At 43.4% G+C, this 21970-nt stretch overlaps 1 protein-coding gene across 4 annotated transcripts in view; it reads right to left on the bottom strand.

The window, feature by feature from the left end:
* Positions 1–21970, bottom strand: part of LOC139582623 (disks large-associated protein 2-like) — a 160056-nt gene that overhangs the window by 118695 nt on the left and 19391 nt on the right. The window contains exon 2 of one of the 4 annotated variants that reach the window (XM_071412766.1): positions 20062–20124. The exons of the other annotated variants lie outside the window; for them this stretch is intronic. The gene's annotated coding sequence lies outside the window, so the exon portion shown is untranslated. The remainder of the gene's footprint in view (positions 1–20061; positions 20125–21970) is intronic. 4 annotated transcript variants of the gene reach the window in all.

Raw genomic sequence — 21970 nt, 5'->3', positions numbered from 1 at the left:
GTCTCTATGGGGGTGCCATAGGGTTCAATTCTCGGGTTGACTATTTTCTCTGTATACATCAATGATGTCGCTCTTGCTGCTGGTGATTCTCTGATCCACCTCACCTCTGATCCACCTCCACCAGACGACACCATTCTGTATACTTCTGGCACTTCTTTGGACACTGTATTAACAAACCTCCAGACGAGCGTCAATGCCATACAACTCTCCTTCCGTGACCTCCAACTGCTCTTAAATGCAAGTAAAACTAAATGCATGCTCGTCAACCGATCGCTGCCCGGACCTGCCCACCCGTCTAGTATCACTACTCTGGACGGTTATGACTTAGAATATGTGGACAACTACATATACCTAGGTGTCTGGTTAGACTGTAAACTCTCCTTCCAGACTCACATTAAGCATCTCCAATCCAAAATTAAATCCAGAATTGGCCTCCTATTTCACAACAAAGCATCCTTCAGTCATGCTGCCAAACATACCCTCATAAAACTGACTATCTTACCGATCTTTGACTTCAGCAATGTCATTTACAAAATAGCCTCCAACACTCTACTCACCAAATTGGATGCAGTCTATCACAGTGCTATCCGTTTTGTCACCAAAGCCCCATATACTAACCACCACTGCGACCTGTATGCTCTCGTTGGCTGGCCCTCGCTTCATATTCGTCGCCAAACCCACTGGCTCCAGGTCATCTATAAGTCTTTGCTAGGTAAAGCCCCGCCTTATCTCAGCTCACTAGTCACCATAGCAGCACCCACCCATAGCACGCGCTCCAGCAGATATATTTCACTGGTCCCCCCCAAGCAAACTCCTCCTTGGGCCGCCTTTCCTTCCAGTTCTCTGCTGCCAATGACTAGAACGAATTGCAAAAATCACTGAAGCTGGAGACTCATATATCCTAACTTTAAGCATCAGCTATTAGAGCAGCTTACAGATCATTGTACCTGTACATAGTCCATCTGTAAATAGCCCACCCAACTACCTCATCCCCATACTGTTTTTTTTGCCTTACCTCCCTAATCTTACTTCATTTGCACACACCGTATATAGACTTTTCTATTGTGTTATTGACTGTACTTTTGTTTATTCCATGTGTAACTCTGTGTTGTTTGTGTTGCACTGCTTTTGCTTTATTTAGGCCAGGTCGCAGTTGTAAATGAGAACTTGTTCTCAACTGGCCTACCTGGTTAAATAAAAGGTGAAATATTATTTATTTTTTAAGTGGTATTCCTGCGAGAGAGTTATGGTTAATGTGATTGGATGTTACCTGTATTTGACATTGTGTTGTTATTTTGCTGATGGTTTAATTTTATTTTGGGCTGTGAAACAAGGCTACTCAGGCGGAAGAAAAGCCTCACCCAAATGTATAGCCCCGTTGGAAAATATAAATGGACTGTTTGAAAATGTGAAGAATTATTTCAGATTTCTTTTATGAATCACATTTTTATTTGGCGTACCCCCGACGGCATTGTGCGTACCTCTGGGTACCCCAGTCTGGGAATACCTGCTCTAAGGTATCCCCCATCGAAATAAATCCAATGTTATACCCCTTTGATATCCCCCCTGTCATATAGTGAAACCAGTGCTTTGACTGTCTCTCCTGTACAATATGTGACTCTGTGTGAGTGTCAGTCACGTTACTGTTGATATAGACGGAGACCACTCAGACTGTCCATCAGGGACCTAGTGGAGCAGAACGTCCATCTACTGCTCCAGTCACAGTGGGCTAGTGATTCATTAGAGATTGTACTGAGTGAACTTCAGAACACACACTTATGCACACACACACACAGGCACTTACACACACACACACACACACACACACACACACACACACACACACACACACACACACACACACACACACACACACACACACACACACACACACACACACACACACACACACACACACACACACAACGGCCCATTCACTGGAGAAGAAAACAGTTTGAAAGCCATAAAGATAACCATTGCTCTCTCTGCTCTACGTTCAGCTGCAATATATTTTATGTAATCAAATACAAGCTCAGGCATAATAAATATCTGTCATGTGATTTAAAAAAAAAATGCAAACCAAAGTATTTTCATTATCATGCTGACCCCAAAATACTTTTATTTATGTCCTTGTTGGCAGCCCCTCATTTAATACTGAACAACTGGTGTGTAGGAAGTTTAAAGTCCACACACAGGAAGGTTAACTCCCTGTCCGCCCTGTGAGTACACTGTCAATGGAAGACGCTATTTATCGATCTCCAGTGCCATCTTGGAGGAAGGCCGGGGATAAGTATGCATTGGCTGTCTCTGACAGAGCATAAAGTCAGCAGTGTGTATTGATTGCAGTTACATGAGAGATAAATACGATGAGAGTCAGGTACTGTAGCTCACTGACTTAAAGCAGCAGGATCATTGGTGTTGAAAAAGCATTCAGTAGCATTCCTGATGCTAACTAACCTGCCTCTGGTCATTGAAAGACAGGAGGCCAGTACTGGAATAGAATAGCCCCTAAACACCTCTCTCCTGTTACTACAGCAACACCACCCGCTTCTGACAGCAAATTAAAACTTAATTCTCTAACACTATCCATTCCACTCCAAGGACCGAGCCAATGAAATAGTCTATTACTGTACTGGAGAGATCTCTAGTGACACGTACTGCATTACAACGAGTTACATTTTTCATAGAATATGCTTGACTATACAGTACATTATTTAATTAAGTACACGCTCTACAAAAAGACAATATATGGGAAGACACTAACATTAAACAACCCACACATAATACACAATACCCACGAGAAACAGTCAACCCCCATATCCAGTCCCAACCATGAATAAATGCGCACGAGAAACACTCAACCCCCATGTCCAGTTCCACCCACAACATCATGCGCACAAAAAACATTCAACCTCTATGCCCAGTCCCAACCATGAGATAATGCACACAAGAAACACTCAACCCCCATGTCCAGTGCGTAAGAAAACAAAGTGTTTGTCACATTTGTAAACATAAGCCTTTGATTGGTTGTGATAGATGGCCGCTCTGCAAATTGAAAAAGTAATTTCACCGTTACGAAACATCCACGTCCTTCAGAAGTATTTAATATACACTCTTTTAAGAATGAGGCCACACATTTTCCCCTCTCCTCATGTTAGCAACCATACACATGTGTTGCTCAAAACCGCCCGTGTTCTTACGCTACACCGCCTAGTAAGAGCATGAGGTATAGGGTGGGCTAACCGACCACATCATCTCTAAAATGGCACGTTTTGCCTTCCATAACTTGGCATGCCAACAATAATGTATTCCCCATTGACAATAAACATTACACTGTTCGACACCTTATCTTGCCACACTACAGTCTCAGATTCCCTAGCCTATTTGTGTCTGTATTCTCATGCTCTCTTAATGAAATTACCAATGTAGTAAGAGGTTCAAAAGCATCTTAAATGAAAATATAAACAAAGGACGTGTAACATGATATACATTATTGAGTGGTGAAAGTGTTTCGGGCTGTGTGTATAAACAGGGCTTCCCTATCGGAGGCTGTATCTGCGCTCCACATATTGATTTCACTGCAGGGGAAGGGATTTATTAGTATTACTAGGGACACCGTGTGCATAAATAATAAGAAACACTTTTAATAAGATAGACCTCTCGTCTCGTCCATTGGATCCTGACTTTTCTTACACACCCATTCACCCACAGGCAGGCACAGGGATATCCACTCGCTTACTGTAACGTTATGCCTCAGATGGCATAAAAACCTTACACAGGCTTTTTCCAACAATGCAGATGTTAAGTTTAAAGAAAATATATATATATACAGTTGAAGTCAGAAGTTTACATACACTTAGGTTGGAGTCATTAAAACTTGTTTTTCAACCACTCGACAAATTTCTTGTTAACAAACTATAGTTTTGCCAAGTCAGTTAGGACATCTATTTTGTGCATGACAAAAGTAATTTTTCTAACAATTGTTTAAAGACAGATTATTTCACTTATAATTCACTGTATCACAATTCCAGCGGGTCAGGAGTTTACATACACTAAGTTGACTGTGCCTTTAAACAGCTTGGAAAATTCCAGAAAATGGCTTAAAAAGCTTCTGATAGGTTAATTGACATACTTTGAGTCAATTGGAGGTGTACCTGTGGATGTATTTCAAGGCCTACCTTCAAACTCAGTGTCTCTGCTTGACATGGAAAAATCTAAAGAAATCAGCCAAGACCTCAGAAAAAGAAATTTGACCTCCACAAGTCTGGTTCATCGTTGGGAGCAATTTCCAAACGTCTGAAGGTACCACGTTCATATGTACAAACAATAGTATGCAAGTATAAACACCATGGGACCACGCAGCCATCATACCTCTCAGGAAGGAGCCGTGTCCTCTCTCCTAGAGATAAACATACTTTGGTGCGAAAAGTGCAAATCAATCCCAGAACAACAGCAAAGGACCCTGTGAAGATGCTGGAGGAAACAGGTACAGAAGAATCTATATCCACAGTAAAACGAGTCCTATATCGACATAACCTGAAAGGCCACTGAGCAAGGAAGAAGCCACTGTCCGGGGGTATCATCGGATGGGGCCACAGTGTCTCCTGACCCCTCCTGTCTCAGCCTCCAGTATTTATGCTGCAGTAGTTTATGTGTCGGGGGCTAGGGTCAGTTTGTTATATCTGGAGTACTTCTCCTGTCTTATTCGGTGTCCTGTGTGAATTTTAAGTATGCTCTCTCTAATTCTCTCTTTCTCTCTTTCTTTCTCTCTCTGGGAGGACCTGAGCCCTAGGACCATGCCTCAGGACTACCTGGCATGATGACTACTTGCTGTCCCCAGTCCACCTGGCCGTGCTGCTGCTCCAGTTTCAACTGTTCTGCCTGCGGCTATGGAACCCTGACCTGTTCACCGGACGTGCTACCTGTCCCAGACCTGCTGTTTTCAACTCTCTAAAGACAGCAGGAGCGGTAGAGATACTCTTAATGATCGGCTATGAAAAGCCAACTGACATTTACTCCTGAGGTGCTGACTTGCTGCATCCTCGACAACTACTGTGATTATTATTATTTGACCATGCTGATCATTTATGAACATTTGAACATCTTGTCCATTTTCTGTTATAATCTCCACCCGGCACAGCCAGAAGAGGACTGGCCACCCCTCATAGCCTGGTTCCTCTCTAGGTTTTTTCCTAGGTTTTGGCCTTTCTAGGGAGTTTTTCCTAGCCACCGTGCTTCTACACCTGCATTGCTTGCTGTTTGGGGTTTTAGGCTGGGTTTCTGTACAGCACTTTGAGATATCAGCTGATGTAAGAAGGGCTATATAAATAAATGTGATTTGATTTGCTAAACCGCCATAAAAAAGCCAGACTATGGTTTGCAACTGCACATGGGGACAGAGAACGTACTTTTTGGAGAAATGTCCAAAAATAGAATTGTTTGGCCATAATGACCATCATTATGTTCGGAGGAAAAAGGGGGAGGCTTGCAAGCCAAAGAACATCATCCCAACCGTGAAACAAGGGGGTGGCAACATCATGTTGTGGGGGTGCTTTTCTGCAGGAGGGACTGGTGCACTTCACAAAATAGATGTGAACATCAGTCAGGAAGTTAAAGCTTGGTCGCAAATGTGTCCTCGAAATGGACAATGACCCCAAGCATACTTCCAAAGTTGTGGCAAAATGGCTTAAGGACAACAAAGTCAAGGTATTGGAGTGGCCATCACAAAGCCCTGACCTCAATCCTATAGAAAATGTGTGGGCAGAACTGAAGAAGAGAGAAAAACGTGTGCGAGCAAGGAGGCCTACAAACCTGACTCAGTAACACCAGCTCTGTCAGGAGGAATGGACTAAAATTCACCCAACTTATTGTGGGAAGCTTGTGGAAGGCTACCCGAAATGTTTGACCCAAGTTAAACAATTTAAAGGCAATGCTACCAAATACTAATTGAGTGTATGTAAACTTCTGACCCACTGGGAATGTGATGAAAGAAATAAAAGCTGAAATAAATCATTCTCTCTACTATTATTCTGACATTTCACATTCTTAAAATAAAGTTGTGATCCTAACTGACCTAAGACAGGGAACTTTTACTAGGATTAAATATCAGGAATTGTGAAAAACTGAGTTTAAATGTATTTGGCTAAGTGGAATGTAAACTTCCGACTTCAATTGTATATACACACACACTACCGTTCAAAAGTTAGTGGTCACTTAGAAATCTCCTTGTTTTTGGAAGAAAAGCACATTTTTCATCCATTAAATTGATCAGAAATAAATTGTAGACATTGTTATTAATGTTGTAAATGACTATTGTAGCTGGAAACGGCTGATTTTTAAAATGGAATATCTATATATGCGAGGCACATTATCAGCATCCATCACTCCTGTGTTTCTATGGAACGTTGTGTTAACTAAAGTTTATCATTTTAAAAGGCTAATTGATCATTAGAAAACCCTTTTGCAATTATGTTAGCACAGCTGAAAACTGTTGTTCTGATTAAAGAAGCAATATAACTGGCCTTCTTAAGACAAGTTGAGTATCTGGAGCGTAAGCATTTGTGAGTTCGATTACAGGCTCAAAATGGTTAGAAACAAAGACCTTTCTTCTGAAACTCATCAGCCTATTCTTGTTCTCAGAAATGAAGGCTATTCCATGCGAGAAATTGCCAAGAAACTGAAGATCTCGTACAACGCTGTCTACTTCTCCCTTCACAGAACAGCGCAAACTGTCTCTAACCAGAATAGAAAGAGGAGTTGGAGGTCCCGGTGCACAAGTGAGCAAGAGAACAAGTACATTAGAGTGTCTAGTTTGAGAAACAGACGCCTCACAAGTACTCAACTTGCAGCTTCATTAAATAGTACCCGCAAAACACCAGTCTCAACGTCAACAGTGAAGAGACGACTTCGGGATGCTGGCCATCTAGGCAGAGTTGCAAAGAAAAGACTGGCCAATAAAAAGAAAAGATTAAGATGGGCGAAAGAACACGGACACTGGACAAAGGAACTCTGCCTAGAAGGCCAGTATCCCGGAGTCGCCTCTTCACTGTTGAGACTGGTGTTTTGAGGGTACTATTTAATGAAGCTGCAAGTTGAGGACTTGTAAGGTGTCTGTTTCTCAAACTAGACACTCTAATGTACTTGTCCTCTTGCTCAGTTGTGCACCGGGGCCTCCCACTCCTCCAGTTACAGTCTTGTCCCATCGCTGCAACTCCCGTACGGACTCAGGAGAGGCGAAGGTCGAGAACCATGCGCCCTCCGAAAACATGGCCGCACTGCTTCTTGACACACTGCTGGCTTAACCCGGAAGCCAGACGCACCAATGTGTTGGAGGAAACACCGTACAGCTGGCGACCGAAGTCAGCGTGCATGCGCCTGGCCCACCACAAGGAGTCACTAGAGCGCGATGGGACAAGGACATCCCAGCCGGCCAAACCCTCCCCTATCCCGGACGACGCTGGGCAAATTGTATGCCGCCTTGCTGCAACACAGCCCGGGACTGAACCCGGGTCTAGCACTGCGATGCAGTGCCTTAGACCGCTGCGCCACTAGGGAGGCCTGGTTACAAACTTCTTCCATTTAAGAATGATGGAGGTCACTGTGTTCTTGGGACCTTCAATGCTGTAGACATTTTTTGGTACCCTTCCCCAGAACTGTGCCACGACACAATCCTGTCTCGGAGATCTAAGGACAATTCCTTCAACCTCATGGCTTGATATTTGCTCTGTCATGAACTGTCATCTGTGGGACCTTATATAGACAGGTTTGTGCCTTTCCAAATCATGTCCAATCAATTAAAATGTAATTTACCACTGGTGGACTCCAATCAAGTTGTAGAAACATCTCATGGATGATCAACGGTAACAGGATGCACCTGAGCTGAATTTTGAGTCTCAAAGCAAAGGGTCTGAATACTAATGTAAATACAGTATTTTTTAAATATTTTTTAAAATAAAGTGTGCAAAAAAATCTTAAAACCTGTTTTTGCTTTGTCATTATGGGCTATTGTGCGTAGATTGATGAAAGAAAAAAATGTATTTAATACATTTTAGAATAAGGCTTTAACGTAACAAAATGCGGAAGGGGGTCTGAATACTTTCTGAATTCACTGTACCTGGACCACCTATTGAGATGTGCCTTTTGTTGAGTAAATTAGGTGTTAAATTAGGTATAAAGGAGCCTGGAGTGCCACTTTAAGTCGGGCGACAGGGAGTAGAACTCCTACATCCGGGATCATCAACTAGATTCAGCAGATGGTCGGGGGTCTGGAACATAATTACTAATGATTTGTAGACTTCAAATTGACCGCAAGAAACCCAAACCGGTATAATATTTGACTAACACATAATAGTTTCAAACCTTTCTTACATTTGTATACAATCACGTCTCTCTATTATGCGTGGGAATACTTGGGAACAGATAAATAAAACCCCCACGATCCGCCAGTTGGGGAACCCAGTCCTACATTGGCGCTGTGAATGTTCACATCCAAGTGTCCTGCACGGCACACCACAAGACTGTATTAGCCAGTTGAGATAAAGCCTAGGCATTTGCTCGGTGGAGCTAACGCAAGTCTTCTGGTTCTCAGGCAAGGTTACTCGTCACACACACACATTGTTCCGAACCACCTCTGTTGCAAGTACAGATTGTGAAGTAAACAGGATATACGGTATTAATCTGACACTGGGATAAAATGTACAGTACTGGGGTCTCCCGAGTTGCGCAGCGGTCCAAGGCACTGCATCACTACAGACCCGGGTTCGATCCCGGGCTGTATCACAACCGGCTGTGATTGGGAGTCCCATAGGGCAGTGCACAATTGGCCCAGCGTCGTCCGGGTTAGGGGAGGGTTTGGCCGGGGGGGGGGGGGGTTTGCTTTACTTGGATCATTGTGCGTTGGCTTCCGGGTTAAGCGGCCGGGTGATAAGAAGCACGGTTTGGCGGATCATGTTTCGGAGAACGCATGACTCGACCTTCGCCTCCCGAGCCCGTTGGCAGTACTGGTATTATGCAACCCTAACTGGGCTCAGGTGCACTATCATTTTAACGCTAATATTCAAAGCACTCCAAACTGGCAATGACTTTACATTTGTACTTTTGATCCATTTCATTGTGTTCCAGCAATCAGCACAAACTGCATTTTTAAACCACCAAGGCATTTATAGCCTTATTGCTTCCCGTAAAAAGTTACTCCATTTAATTTCACACAATCACACAGTTCTACTGTAGCTGCCTCTTTTCAAACAATTAGAGATAAAGAAGATGCTCTGGGTCTGGGAGAAACACTTCCTCCAATTTGATCCTGATGTTATTCCAATGAAGGGATACTGGTGAGGCTATAATGTATTCAGAAAGTAAACACCCACAACCACAGTAGGAGATGAAGGAACTTAGCCTTCACAGTTTCTTTTTTTGGACGTGGGTATCCTGTATGAAATTCTGTAGCCCGTTGCTAGGCAACTCAAATGATGTCAGTGGAAGAGACAGATAGCGAGGTAGCTCTCTTTCACTTACAACTGTATGCACGCATTGACCGGGAGAGACGCAAAGTTTGTACAGTAGTACATGAATTGAGAAATCCAGCACTCAGAATTAAACTATCTGGACACAGAACTCTTGCTGTTTGATTAGCTAATTTTTGAAAGAGGTTTAAAAAAGATGCATACAAACGCTCATCACACACCCAGACTTTTGGTTTACAAGGATGCTGAAGGTGAGGAAATCAAAGTAACAGTTGAAGGAACCCAAAGTAGCCAATCTAGCTAAAACAGCCGCAGTATCTGGATTAGAAGAAGCAAATGTGTATTGCATACAATAACCTTAACTGTATTGCACTGAACCCTTACAAAATGTCCAATGGGGGTACAATGAATAAAATACCATGGTACCATCATGTTTTTTTGGTCACTACCATTGTAGCAAAATTCCATGGTATTTGCACTGTAGTTCCTGCTGAAGATAGGTGATATCGTATGTGAGGGGATGTATGTGAGGGGATGTAACAGTCCTACTTATGTTTCCTGTGATACAATGTCTCCTTGGCGGCAGCCTAGATGGCAGCCTAATCCCTATATAGTGCACTACTTTTGACCAGAGTCCTATGTGCCCTGGTGAAAAGTTGTGCACTATATAGGGAATAGGGTCTCATTTCAGACGCTACCAGAGTCTCCTCGTGTCACACAAACAATCCCACTGCCAACATCTGGAGCCAGTTTTTCTAAACATTTAAATTGGATCAGAATGATCTGGATTATGTTATCCTTTCTTTTGCTATCCACGATCAGATCAATCTTCATATTTTTTTCTCATAAAACAATCGGATAGGATCATACTGATCCAGATGGCACAATATCAAGGTCACAGAATCCGGATTCTCAATGCTTTGAACAGGCCTACACCTCGCCATCTACTGGACAGGCTGTGGTACTACTTCTACCCTGTCAAAGGGAAACAGAGATCAGTGAACCACATGAATAAAAGTACGTAGATGAAACATAGAGCCCGCATATCACTTATAAGTAAGTAGATACATTTATTTGACACTTCTCAATATAACAAATGACCACATACCTACAATGAGGTCAATTTAACGTAATTATCTTTTGGTTTTCAGACGTAAGAAAGTTTTCTAAACCTCCACACTGAATACTCCATTCCAGTGGGATCAAAATAATCCCTCAGTTTGGCATCAAAACTATCCTATTCACAACTTTGAGTTTTGAAAAATCCAAATACACACATATAATCCTGATTAAAGGTCAGATTGGACTGCCAAATCCAGTATAAAATACTGTATCGAGTTTAATATATATATATATATATATATATGTAAAACGGCAGAGTCATGCTTTAAGTGTAAAACTAACAATGAATCAATAATCCATGCCTTCTGAGAATGTTATAAAGTCCAAAAGGTATGGGTAGAGTTAGAAAGTTGGCTATCAGAAGTATTACAATGTAAATGAACTTTTAATCCATCTGTCTGCATATTCAAGACACGGCATATGAGGGTGCAGTGAGATACAGTACATGATGGACGATACTTTCCTCGTCAATCATCTTGAAAAAATTTATCATTAAAAACTGGAAATCAACAAATCCACCATCGTTAAAACAATGGAAAGGTCAAATGCTTTATTATCTAAATGTTGAAAATGGTGCAGTCAGGAGGATCAGAATCAAATGTAACACTTTTGAAAAACCTGATGCTAACATTTAATCCTATCCAATTGTCGAAATACAAAAAGATACCTTTTGAAAAACCTGATGCTAACATTTAATCCTATCCAATTGTCGAAATACAAAAAGATACCTTTTGAAAAACCTGATGCTAACATTTAATCCTATCCAATTGTCGAAATCCAAAAAGATACCTTTTGAAAAACTGCTGCATGATGAACAAAACTCAGCAAAAAAAGAAACGTCCTCTCACTGTCAACTGCATTTATTTTCAGCAAACTTAACATGTGTAAATATTTGTATGAACATAACAAGATTCAACAACTGAGACATAAACTGAACAAGTTCCATAGACAAGTGACTAACAGAAATGGAATAACAAAGGGGGGGGGTCAAAATCAAAAGTAACAGTCAGTATCTGGTGTGGCCACCAGCTGCACTAAGTACTGCAGTGCATCTCCTCCTCATGGACTGCACCAGATTTGCCAGTTCTTGCTGTGAGATGTTACCCCACTCATCCACAAGGCACCTGCAAGTTCCCGGACATTTCTGGGGGGAATGGCCCTAGCCCTCACCCTCCAATCCAACAGGTCCCTGGCATGCTCAATGGGATTGAGATCCGAGCTCTTCGCTGGCTATGGCAGAACACTGACATTCCTGTCTTGCAGGAAATCACACACAGAACGAGCAGTATGGTTGGTGGAATTGTCATGCTGCAGAGTCATGTCAGGATGAGCCTGCAGGAAGGGTACCACGTGAGGGAGGAGGATGTCTTCCCTGTAATGCACAGCGTTGAGATTGCCTGCAATGACAACAAGCTCAGTCCGATGATGCTGTGACACACCGCCCCAGACCATGACACACCGCCCCAGACCATGACGGACCCTCCACCTCCAAATCGATCCCGCTCCAGAGTACAGGCCTCGGTGTAAAGCTCATTACTTCGACGATAAACGCGAATCCGACCATCACCCCTGGTGAGACAAAACCATGACTCATCAGTGAAGAGCACTTTTGCCAGTCCTGTCTGGTCCAGCGACGGTGGATTTGTGCCCATAGGCGACGTTGTTGCCAGTGATGTCTGGTGAGGACCTGCCTTACAACAGGCCTACAAGCCCTCAGTCCAGCCTCTCTCCAGCCTATTGCGGACAGTCTGAGCACTGATGGAGGGATTGTGCGTTCCTGGTGTAACTCGGGCAGTTGTTGTTGCCATCCTGTACCTGTCCCGCAGGTGTGATGTTCAGATGTACCGATCCTGTGCAGGTGTTGTTACACGTCGTCTGCCACTGAGGACGATCAGCTGTCCGTCCTGTCTCCCTGTAGCGCTGACTTAGGCGTCTCACAGTACGGACATTGCAATTTATTGCCCTGGCCACACAGTCCTCATGCCTCCTTGCAGCATGCCTAAGGCACGTTCACGTAGATGAGCAGAGACCCTGGGCATCTTTCTTCAGAGTCAGTATAAAGGCCTCTTTATAGTGTCCTATGTTTTCATAACTGTGACCTTAATTGCATACCGTCTGTAAGCTGTTAGTGTCTTAACGACCGTTCCACAGGTGCATGTTCATGAATTGTTTATTGTTCATTGAATAAGCATGGGAAACAGTGTTTAAACACTTTACAATGAAGATCTGTGAAGTTATTTTGATTTTTACGAATTATCTGTGAAAGACTGGGTCGTGAAAAAGGGACGTTTCTTTTTTTGCTGAGTTTACATGAAGATAGCCAAGACAAACGAGTTTGCATGTAAATTGTAAGGATTTTTGTTTGCAAAACTCTTAATATAACACTCAAAAAAAGTGTTAAATATGTATTGTTTTACAAAATTCACCATCTCACTGGATAACTTAAATCATTCTAAACACAAGTCTATATTGTTCAGAAATCTTCCTCGTCTGAACACACAACCCAGCATCTTTCAAGCGTGCTTCAAGTTAGCGAATACACAGTTGTCTCTTTTTGTTGGAGCACGGTCAACTTGATCTGCTCTTCAGCTAGACAATTCAGCTTTTCTGCTCTCTCTGTCTCCTTCATTACAAGATGTCCATAGGCATTATCACTGGTGTCTTTATCCAGATGCCTTCTATCCTAATCACTACCTTTCGAGTTTTGGAAAATGCAAACACATTATTTAATCCTGTTTAAAAGGTGAGATTGTATTACCAAACCCTTATCACTATCTGGATGATCAGAATCTCATTTTCAGTTTAGAAAAAACCCATGTCGTGGAAATTCACCACCATGTCGTGGAAATTGCCACCAGGGACACGCAAAGGCAATCTTAAATGAATCTTCCTTTATTATCAGTGCGCTGGAGAGGTTCCAACCAAACTCAATGCACCATAGTACACATGTCAATCAGGAGCTCTGCTGGGGCAGTACCGCAGGTTGTCTTATATATGGCTATACACAGACAAGTTATATTTGAATGATTTAGCATAATTAATTCATCATTTCCATTTTGTTTCATTCATGTGACTGACCAATACTGGTTCATAACATGTGACAGACCAATACTTCACGAGGCTTCTTCTCTCTAAGCTGAGACCTTTCGTTCTCAAAACAGTCAGTCACTTGCATGAGCACAGAAAACAGTTATTAGAAAAGCACATGAATAGAACACATAAATTAGTTATTAGAAAAGCACAAACATTAAAAATGTCCAGCACACCCAATTCTAACATTTAATTCTATCTGATTGGGGAAATCCTAGCAGATAACTTTTGAAAAAACTGGGCTCTGGGGTCTAAATCACATGGTTCCAATGTGCTCGGAGCATGTTTGCATATTAATGACCCATAAACACTTGTTCAGTGAACATAGAAGATAATGCCTTACCGCTCCCTTGTCCATTCCTTATCTTTATAGGCAAATTACCTCCGCTGTTTACATCTAAACTCCTCTCCTCATTCGCTCATTCATATTTCATTGGTCCTTCTATCTGGCCTAAATGTGATAAGACATTCTCTTCTCATGCTCTACAAATATCTGTGTTCATTCGTTGACCTACATCGTTCCTGTTCTCTCCCCTTTGACTTCCTCCACTGGGTTGAAAAGGGGAAGCTGAGAGGTGGGAAATACAAGGCCTTAGGGCTTTCAGCCTGTCACAGTGGGACAGGAGATAAAGGGAACTCTGGTGACCTCGGCTGTCCAACTTCTCCGCTCTCTGCCACTGTAGAGGAGGGAAAATAAAAGGTCCTCTAGGGACTGCATGGAGAAGGGTGTGATGGACACTCAGATTACAGTCAGAGCACTGTGACACAACTGCATTTTTTCATCTCTTTTTTTTCCATATACTCCCCGAAATGAAGGGAAAGGGAGGAGAAGGAGCTCAACCAGTACTGTACTATGATCCTCCTCCTGTAGATGAAAACTATAACTTCAAAACTGATTAAATTAGTCTCAGATATCTCACTAATGCACTGACCAGCAGTATCCCTCCAGCTTGTATCAGTTGAAGCAGAACATTGACAAAACCCACCATGAGAAGAGCCCAAGGCCCCAATTCAATACATTGCAGATAAAGAAACGTCACTGCAGGTTCAATCACACAGTGTTAACTATGTTAAAACCAACAAGTGGTTCCTCACACTGACATCTTTGTGGGATATTAAGGCAAAACCACATAGAGGCCCTCTAAATCAGTTCTGTGTTACAGCCGGCCGTGACCGGGAGACCCATGAGGCAGCGCACAATTGGCCCAGCATTGTCCGGGTTAGGGGAGGGTTTGGCCGACCGAGATTTCCTTGTTCCATCGCTCTCTAGCGACTCCTTGTGGTGGGTCGGGTGCCTGCAAGCTGACTCCGATCGCCAGCTGCACGGCCTTTCCTCCGACACATTGGTGTGGCTGGCTTCCCGGGTTAAGCGAGCAGTGTTTCAAGAAGCAGTGCGTGTTTCAGAGGACACATGACTCTCGACCTTTGCCTCTCCCTAGTCCATAGGCGAGTTGCAGCGATGGGACAAGACTGTAACTACCAATTGGATATCACGAAATTGGGGAGAAAAAGGGGCAGAAAAACATATATTGGCTGAATAAAAGACAAAATGCCCTTATGTTGATGACTTTTTGCAAATCAAATCAGTTTTCCAAATTGATTCAACTTCATCACATAGATTTCTGGGTTGAAATGACGTGGAAATAACGTTGATTCAACCAGGTTTTTTGCCCAGTGGGGCAGGACTGTCAGATAAATATGTTGTGTGTTGAGTAATCCTGCCCTTTGCCTTTGATGGCTTGTATGATTCAACAGGATGACTGTTGTTCCGCAGATGGGGGTAATCAACTCCTATCTCTGAGTTAGCTGCTCTGCTACTAGTGACTGGGTCCAGTACAGGTCCTGGGACCGGTGTGTGTATGTGTGTGTGTGTGTGTGTGTGTGTGTGTGCGTGTGTGTGCGTGCGTGTGAGAGAGCCATGAGAGGAGAGGGAAAAAGAGAGACAGAGAGGGGTGATGGGGTTCATCCAAGATTGGGTTTAATGTTCCAGAAAAGCAACCCAAATACACCAGCTGCTGTTGCGCATGCGTTCATGCACTCACGCAAGCGCACACGCAAAAACACATACAGACCAATCATCACATCAATGCCATGTGGACCAACTCCATATTAATGTACATGCATTGTACATGCACTGAATACAACAGTGAAATGCTTACTGACAAGCCCTTAACCAACAATGCAGTTTTAAGAAAATACAACAACAAAAAAGTAAGAGATAAGAATAACAAATGATTAAATAGCAGCAGTAAATAACAATAGCGGGGCTATATACATGGCGTACCGGTACAGAGTCAATGTGCGGGGGCACCGGTGTCGAGGTAATTGAGGTAATATGTACATGTAGGTAGAGTTATTAAAGTGACTATGCATAGATAATAACAGAGAGTAGCGTTCCAGGGGGTGGGTGCAAATAGTCTGGGTAGCCATTTGTTTAGCTGTTCAGTAATCTTATGGCTTGGGGGTAGAAGCTATTTAGGGGCCTCTTGGACCTAGAGTTGGTGCTCCGGTACCGCTTGCCATGTGGTAGCAGAGAGAACAGTCTATGACTAGGGTGGCTGGAGTCTTTGACAATTTTTAGGGCCTTCCTCTGACACCGCCTGGTATAAAGGTCCTGGATGGCAGGAAACGTGGCCCTCGGTGATGTACTGAGCGGTATGCACTACCCTCTGTAGTGCCTTGCAGTCGGAGGCCAAGCATTTGCCATACCAGGCAGTGATGCAACCCATCAGGATGCTCTCAATGGTGCAGCTGTGAAACCTTTTGAGGATCTGAGGACCCTTGCCAAATCTTTTCAGTCTCCTGAGGGTGAATAGGTTTTGTCGTGCCCTCTTCACGACTGTCTTGGTGTGCTTGGACCATGTTAGTTTGTTGGTGAGGTATGCAAATTGGAGTGGGTCTAGGGTTTCTGGGATAATGGTTTTGATGTGAGCCATGACCAACCTTTCAAAGCACTTCATGGCTACAGATGTGAGTAATACGGGTCGGTAGTCATTTAGGCAGGTTACCTTAATGTTCTTGGGCACAGGGACTTTGGTGGTCTGCTTGAAACATGTTGGTATTACAGACTCAGACAGGGAGAGGTTGAAAATGTCAGTGAAGACACTTGCCAGTTGGTCAGCGTATGCTCGAAGTACACGTCCTGTTAATCAGTCTGGCCCTGCGGCCTTGTGGTTGTTGAACTGTTTAACGGTCTTACTCACATCGGCTGCGGAGAGCGTGATCACACAGCCATCCGTAACAGCTGATGCTCTCATGCATGTTTAGGTTTTTCTGGCCTCGAAGCATGCATAGAAGTTATTTAGCTCGTCTGGTAGGCTCGTGTCACTGGGCAGCTCTCGGCTGTGCTTCCCTTTGTAGTCTATAATAGTTTGCAGGCCCTGCCACATCCGACGAACTTCAGAGCTGGTGTAATAAAATTTGATCTTAGTCCTGTATTGACGCTTGCCTGTTTGATGGTTCGTCGGAGGGTATAGTGGGATTTCTTATAAGCTTCGGGGTTAGAGTCCCACTCCTTGAAAGCTGCAGCTCTACCCTTTAGCGCAGTGCGAATGTTGCCTGTAATCCATGGCTTTTGGTTGGGGTATGTACGTACAGTCACTGTGGGGACAACTTCCTCGATGCACTTATTGATAAAGCCAGTGACTGATGTGGTGTACTCCTCAATGCCATCAGAAGATCCCGTAACATATTCCAGTCTGTGCTAGCAAAACAGTCCTGTAGTTTAGCATCTGCTTCATCTGACCACCGACTCACTGGTGCTTCCTGCTTTCATTTTTGCTTGTAAGCAAGAATCAGGATTTTAGAATTATGGTCAGATTTGTCAAATGGAGGGCAAGGGAGAGCTTCGTACGCCTCTCTGTGTGAGAGGTGGTCTAGAATTTTTTTCCCTCTGGTTGCACATTTAACATGCTGATAGAAATTAGGTAAAACTGATTTAAGTTTCCCTGCATTAAAGTCCCCGGCCACTAGGAACGTTGCCTCTCGATGAGCGTTTTCCTGTTAGCTTATGGCGGTATACAGCTCATTGAGTGCGGTTTTAGTGCCAGGATCGGTCTGTGTTGGTATGTAGACAGCTACGAAAAATACAGATGAAAACTCTCTAGGTAGATAGTGTGGTCTAGAGCTTATCATGAGATCTACCTCAGGCGAGCAAAATCTTGAGACTTCCTTAGATATCGTGCACTAGCTGTTGATTACGTAAATACATAGGTCTCCGCCCCGTGTCTTACCAGAGGCTGTGTTCTGTCCTGCCGATAGAGTGTATAACCCACTATGTTCTTAATGTCGTCGTTCAGCCACGACTCAGTGAAACATAAGATATTACAGTTTTAATGTCCCGTTGGTAGGATAAATGCGCTTTCAGTTTGTCCCACTTATTTTCCAGCGATTGAACGTTAGCTAGCAGGATGGAAGGCAAGGGCAGATTAGCCACTCGTCGCCTGATGTTCACAAGGCACCCTGATCTCTTTCTGGCGAAGTCTCCGTTACCTTCTCCAGCAATTAGCTGGGATCTGGGCCTGGTCGGGTGTCTGTATTATATCCTTCCCGTCCGACTCATTGAAGAAGAACTCTTCGTCCAGTTTGAGGTGAGTAATCGCAGTTCTGATGCCCAGAAGCTCTTTTCGGTCATAAGAGACGGTAGCAGCAACATTATGTACAAAACAAGTTACGAACAACGCGAAAAAACAAACAAAATAGCATGGTTGGTTAAGAGCCGATATGACGGCAGCCTTCCCCTCTGGCTCCATCACTTCTACGCCATCAAAAGCTGTATCTTGCAATGGAATGCTGTATTACCCAATTCCTTTGCTTGCAATGTCTCGCAACTTCAGTAAACAGGGCCTATCTATCATCAATGAATAGGCTAGGATATTCTACACACAAAAAACTGAACACACACTCGCATCATTAGCGAAGAGAAAGAGCAGGCGAGCCAGTTGCACTGTGATTACACTTTTGTGTAATAGTTTTTCCGTTAGGGATTTTTCTTAATGTTAAGGATACCAATTATAATTTTTTTTTTATGTTTAAATGTTCACACCCCTATTCCACATGTATTTGCCCCATGCAGCGAATAAGACCGATTCGATCTGGGTGAATAACAACCACGCCATCAAACAGCTAATGCAGAGCATTTCCTTTTTTAATGGTGTTTGCATTCTCAAAAGTCACTTACTGAGGCATACAGTTGTGGGGGGTGTCGGCGACAGAGGCAGTTAGCCCCGGCTGAGTGTTTTCCCTATGGAGATGGCCCCTGTCCCCTGTAACTAGGCAACGGCCTGAGACAATGCTCATTTCATCTTGCAGAGTAGGCTTCCGTGTACCAATCTTAGGCATCACTTCAGAAAAGCTTGACGAGAGGGATGAGTAGGGGCTTCACAAATAGAAGGGGAGGGAAAAAGGGAGAGAAACGGAGGGGGGTAACTGCTGCATCAAAACGTTTAGTTACCCTCAATTGAGGTGACTTACAGCTTGCAGATCCCAATAGGGCAGCCCCAACAGGAAATACATGGCCTGAGGCCCAAATATTTGTATTTATTTTTTATTTCACCTTTATTTAACCAGGTAGGCCAGTTGAGAACAAGTTCTCATTTACAACTGCGACCTGGCCAAGATAAAGCAAACCAGTGCGACAAAAACAACAACACAGATTTACACATAAACAAGCGTACAATCAATAACACAATAGAAAAATTTAGAAAAATCTATGTACAGTGTGTGCAAATGTAGAAGAGTAGGGAGGTAGGCAATAAATAGGCCATAGAGGCGAAATAATTACAATTTAGCATTAACACTGGAGTGATAGATGTGCAGATGATGATGTGCAAGTAGAGATACTGGGGCACAAAAGAGCAAGAGGGTAAGTAATAATATGGGGATGAGGTAGTTGGTTGTGCTATTTACAGATTGGCTGTGAGGTCAATAGCACCCTATTCACTACATTGTGCACTACAATGGTCCTATGGACCATTTGGGATACACCCATGGACACTAAATCCATTCTATCACACCTTCCTGTAATGCGGATACAGATACATACCGTTATTCTGTAACTGGGGATCACCTCAAGCACATTACTTTGCAAACTGGAATAAATAATGCCTAATGAACGATCTATTTCACGTGTGTACAGAAGCTATTAGTAGAAACTTGTAACCTAATATTTCTTGGGGAACTTTGGTCTTGTTCTCTTGTAATGAGTGCCTGAAAAGAGTGTATTCTCTTATACACAGACATCTTCTTCAGTGAGCCCTTGCCCTCTTGACATAACCAGATGTCGACCCAATTAGTAATGAAGTCTGGGAACCTGTGTACATACGGTGAGCCTGGCTGTGTGTGTGTGTGCGTGTGCGTGTGTGTGTATGTGTGTGACGAAGGTGCTTACCCAGATGGTGCTTGCTCTCTGTCTCCAGACCGTCACGATGCACCGGGTGTGGGACATCACGACCTGGAACCACCAAAGGGTAGCCAGGTACAGTAAGGTCATTACAGGGACTGCATGCAAACTGTACGCATAGACATAACAATGGTATCCACGAGTTTATCTGACTCTAGGGAAGTAGATAAAGGGCTTCATTGCCAAAATCCAGAAGTATCCCTTTAAGTCCCCTGCCCTCAACTATAAAATGTCTCTAAGGTCAAACCCCTACCAGATAAACAAACACAGACAGAACTACCCTGATAATTAGCTGGTGTTAACCCAGGTATTTTACTGAGCAACACTACTCATTGTGCTTACCCATTCACACCAGCAGAGAACGTTGCTGAAACGTTTTAGAAATGTTCCTGGGAGGTTCCTGCATTTGATTGACCTCCCACAGTGGTGACAGTAACAACTCTACTTAATATATCTGCCCATTCACAAGGGAGTTTTTTTTCAGTCTATTGACCTCCCACAGTGGCTGTTTTCTCCCAGTGTTTGTGGTGCCAGTGTGTGATAGTACACACTGTCCAGGTACTGGTTGGATTGAAGGTGTGTGGTTCCTCGTATCTCTCCTATCAGAGAACAGTGTGACACATGGTACACACATGCTCCCTTTCACAACCACCCAATCTAAGACTCAAGTTTACACAAGGTCAATTTCCATCATTTCCTTTCATAGGAAATCTCTAAATTGGTCACTAAAATCCACATTAGAAGATCATTGAACAATTCAGAGAGAACATCAATCAAATAATCACATGTATTTATAACACTTATTTTTACATCAGCAGTGGTCACAAAGTGCTTCTACAGAAAAATGAACCACCAGGCAGCTACCCGAGCATGAGTAATTGAGTACTCGAATTGACTTCAAAACTCGATCTTTAACCAGAGATCTTTATTTTTTTCAAATACTGGTCTAAATGTTGTCTTGAAGACAACGTTAATTTGCTTTGACTCTTCCATTTGTAGATGTGCATTTGCAGGAAACAAAAAATAAACCAAGCATCACAATTCTGCTCCCTAAATTCCCTTTCCCCTCAGTGTCTCACTCACTCATTGCGTTCTGACCGCTCCCTCTACACACATGTGCTGTGTGCGCCTACAGAAACAAGTGCCTATAAAAACGTATCTAGCTAATGGGATAACCAACATTCCTGCAAGCTTTACACCATTCCAGCCGATGCTTGGCATTGCACATGGTGATCTTAGGATTTTGTGCAGCTGCTCGGCCATGGAAACCCATTTCATGACGCTCCCAACGAACAGTTCTTGTGCTGCTTGTGCTGATGTTGCTTCCAGAGGTAGTTTGGAATTCGGTAGTAAGTGTTGCAACCGAGGACAGACAATTTCTACGCGCTACAGCACTCAGTGGCCCTATTCTGTGAGCTTGTGTGGCCTACCACTTCACGGCTGAGCCATTGTTGCTCCTTGACGTTTCCACTTCACAATGACAGCACTTACAGTTGGCCCGGGGAAGCTCTAGCTGGGCAGAAATTTGATGAACTAACTTGATGGAAAGGTGGCGTCCTATGACAGAGCCACGTTGAAAGTCACTGAGCTCTTCAGTAAGGCCATTCTACTGCCAATATTTGTCTATGGAGATTACATGGCCGTGTTCTAGATTTTATACACCTGTCAGCAACGGGTGTGGCTGAAATAGTCGAATCCACTAATATGTTGAGCATCAGTAATTCTACATTTGTTGTTAGCCCAGCTAGCATGGACACTGACAGTTGTGAATCTGATGCAGCCGAAGAGCTGCTGCCCCCTTACCCGGGAAAGCACCGAACAACAGACAGGGACGTTGGACCATCGAAGAGGCGCAAATATGATGAGAACTACATTGATTTGGGATTCACTTATATTG

Source organism: Salvelinus alpinus, chromosome 8 (genome assembly GCF_045679555.1).
Source record: "Salvelinus alpinus chromosome 8, SLU_Salpinus.1, whole genome shotgun sequence".
Taxonomy (NCBI): domain Eukaryota; kingdom Metazoa; phylum Chordata; class Actinopteri; order Salmoniformes; family Salmonidae; genus Salvelinus; species Salvelinus alpinus.
Note: the sequence above shows the minus strand (reverse complement) of the source record. Positions and strands in the feature narration are given on the sequence as shown.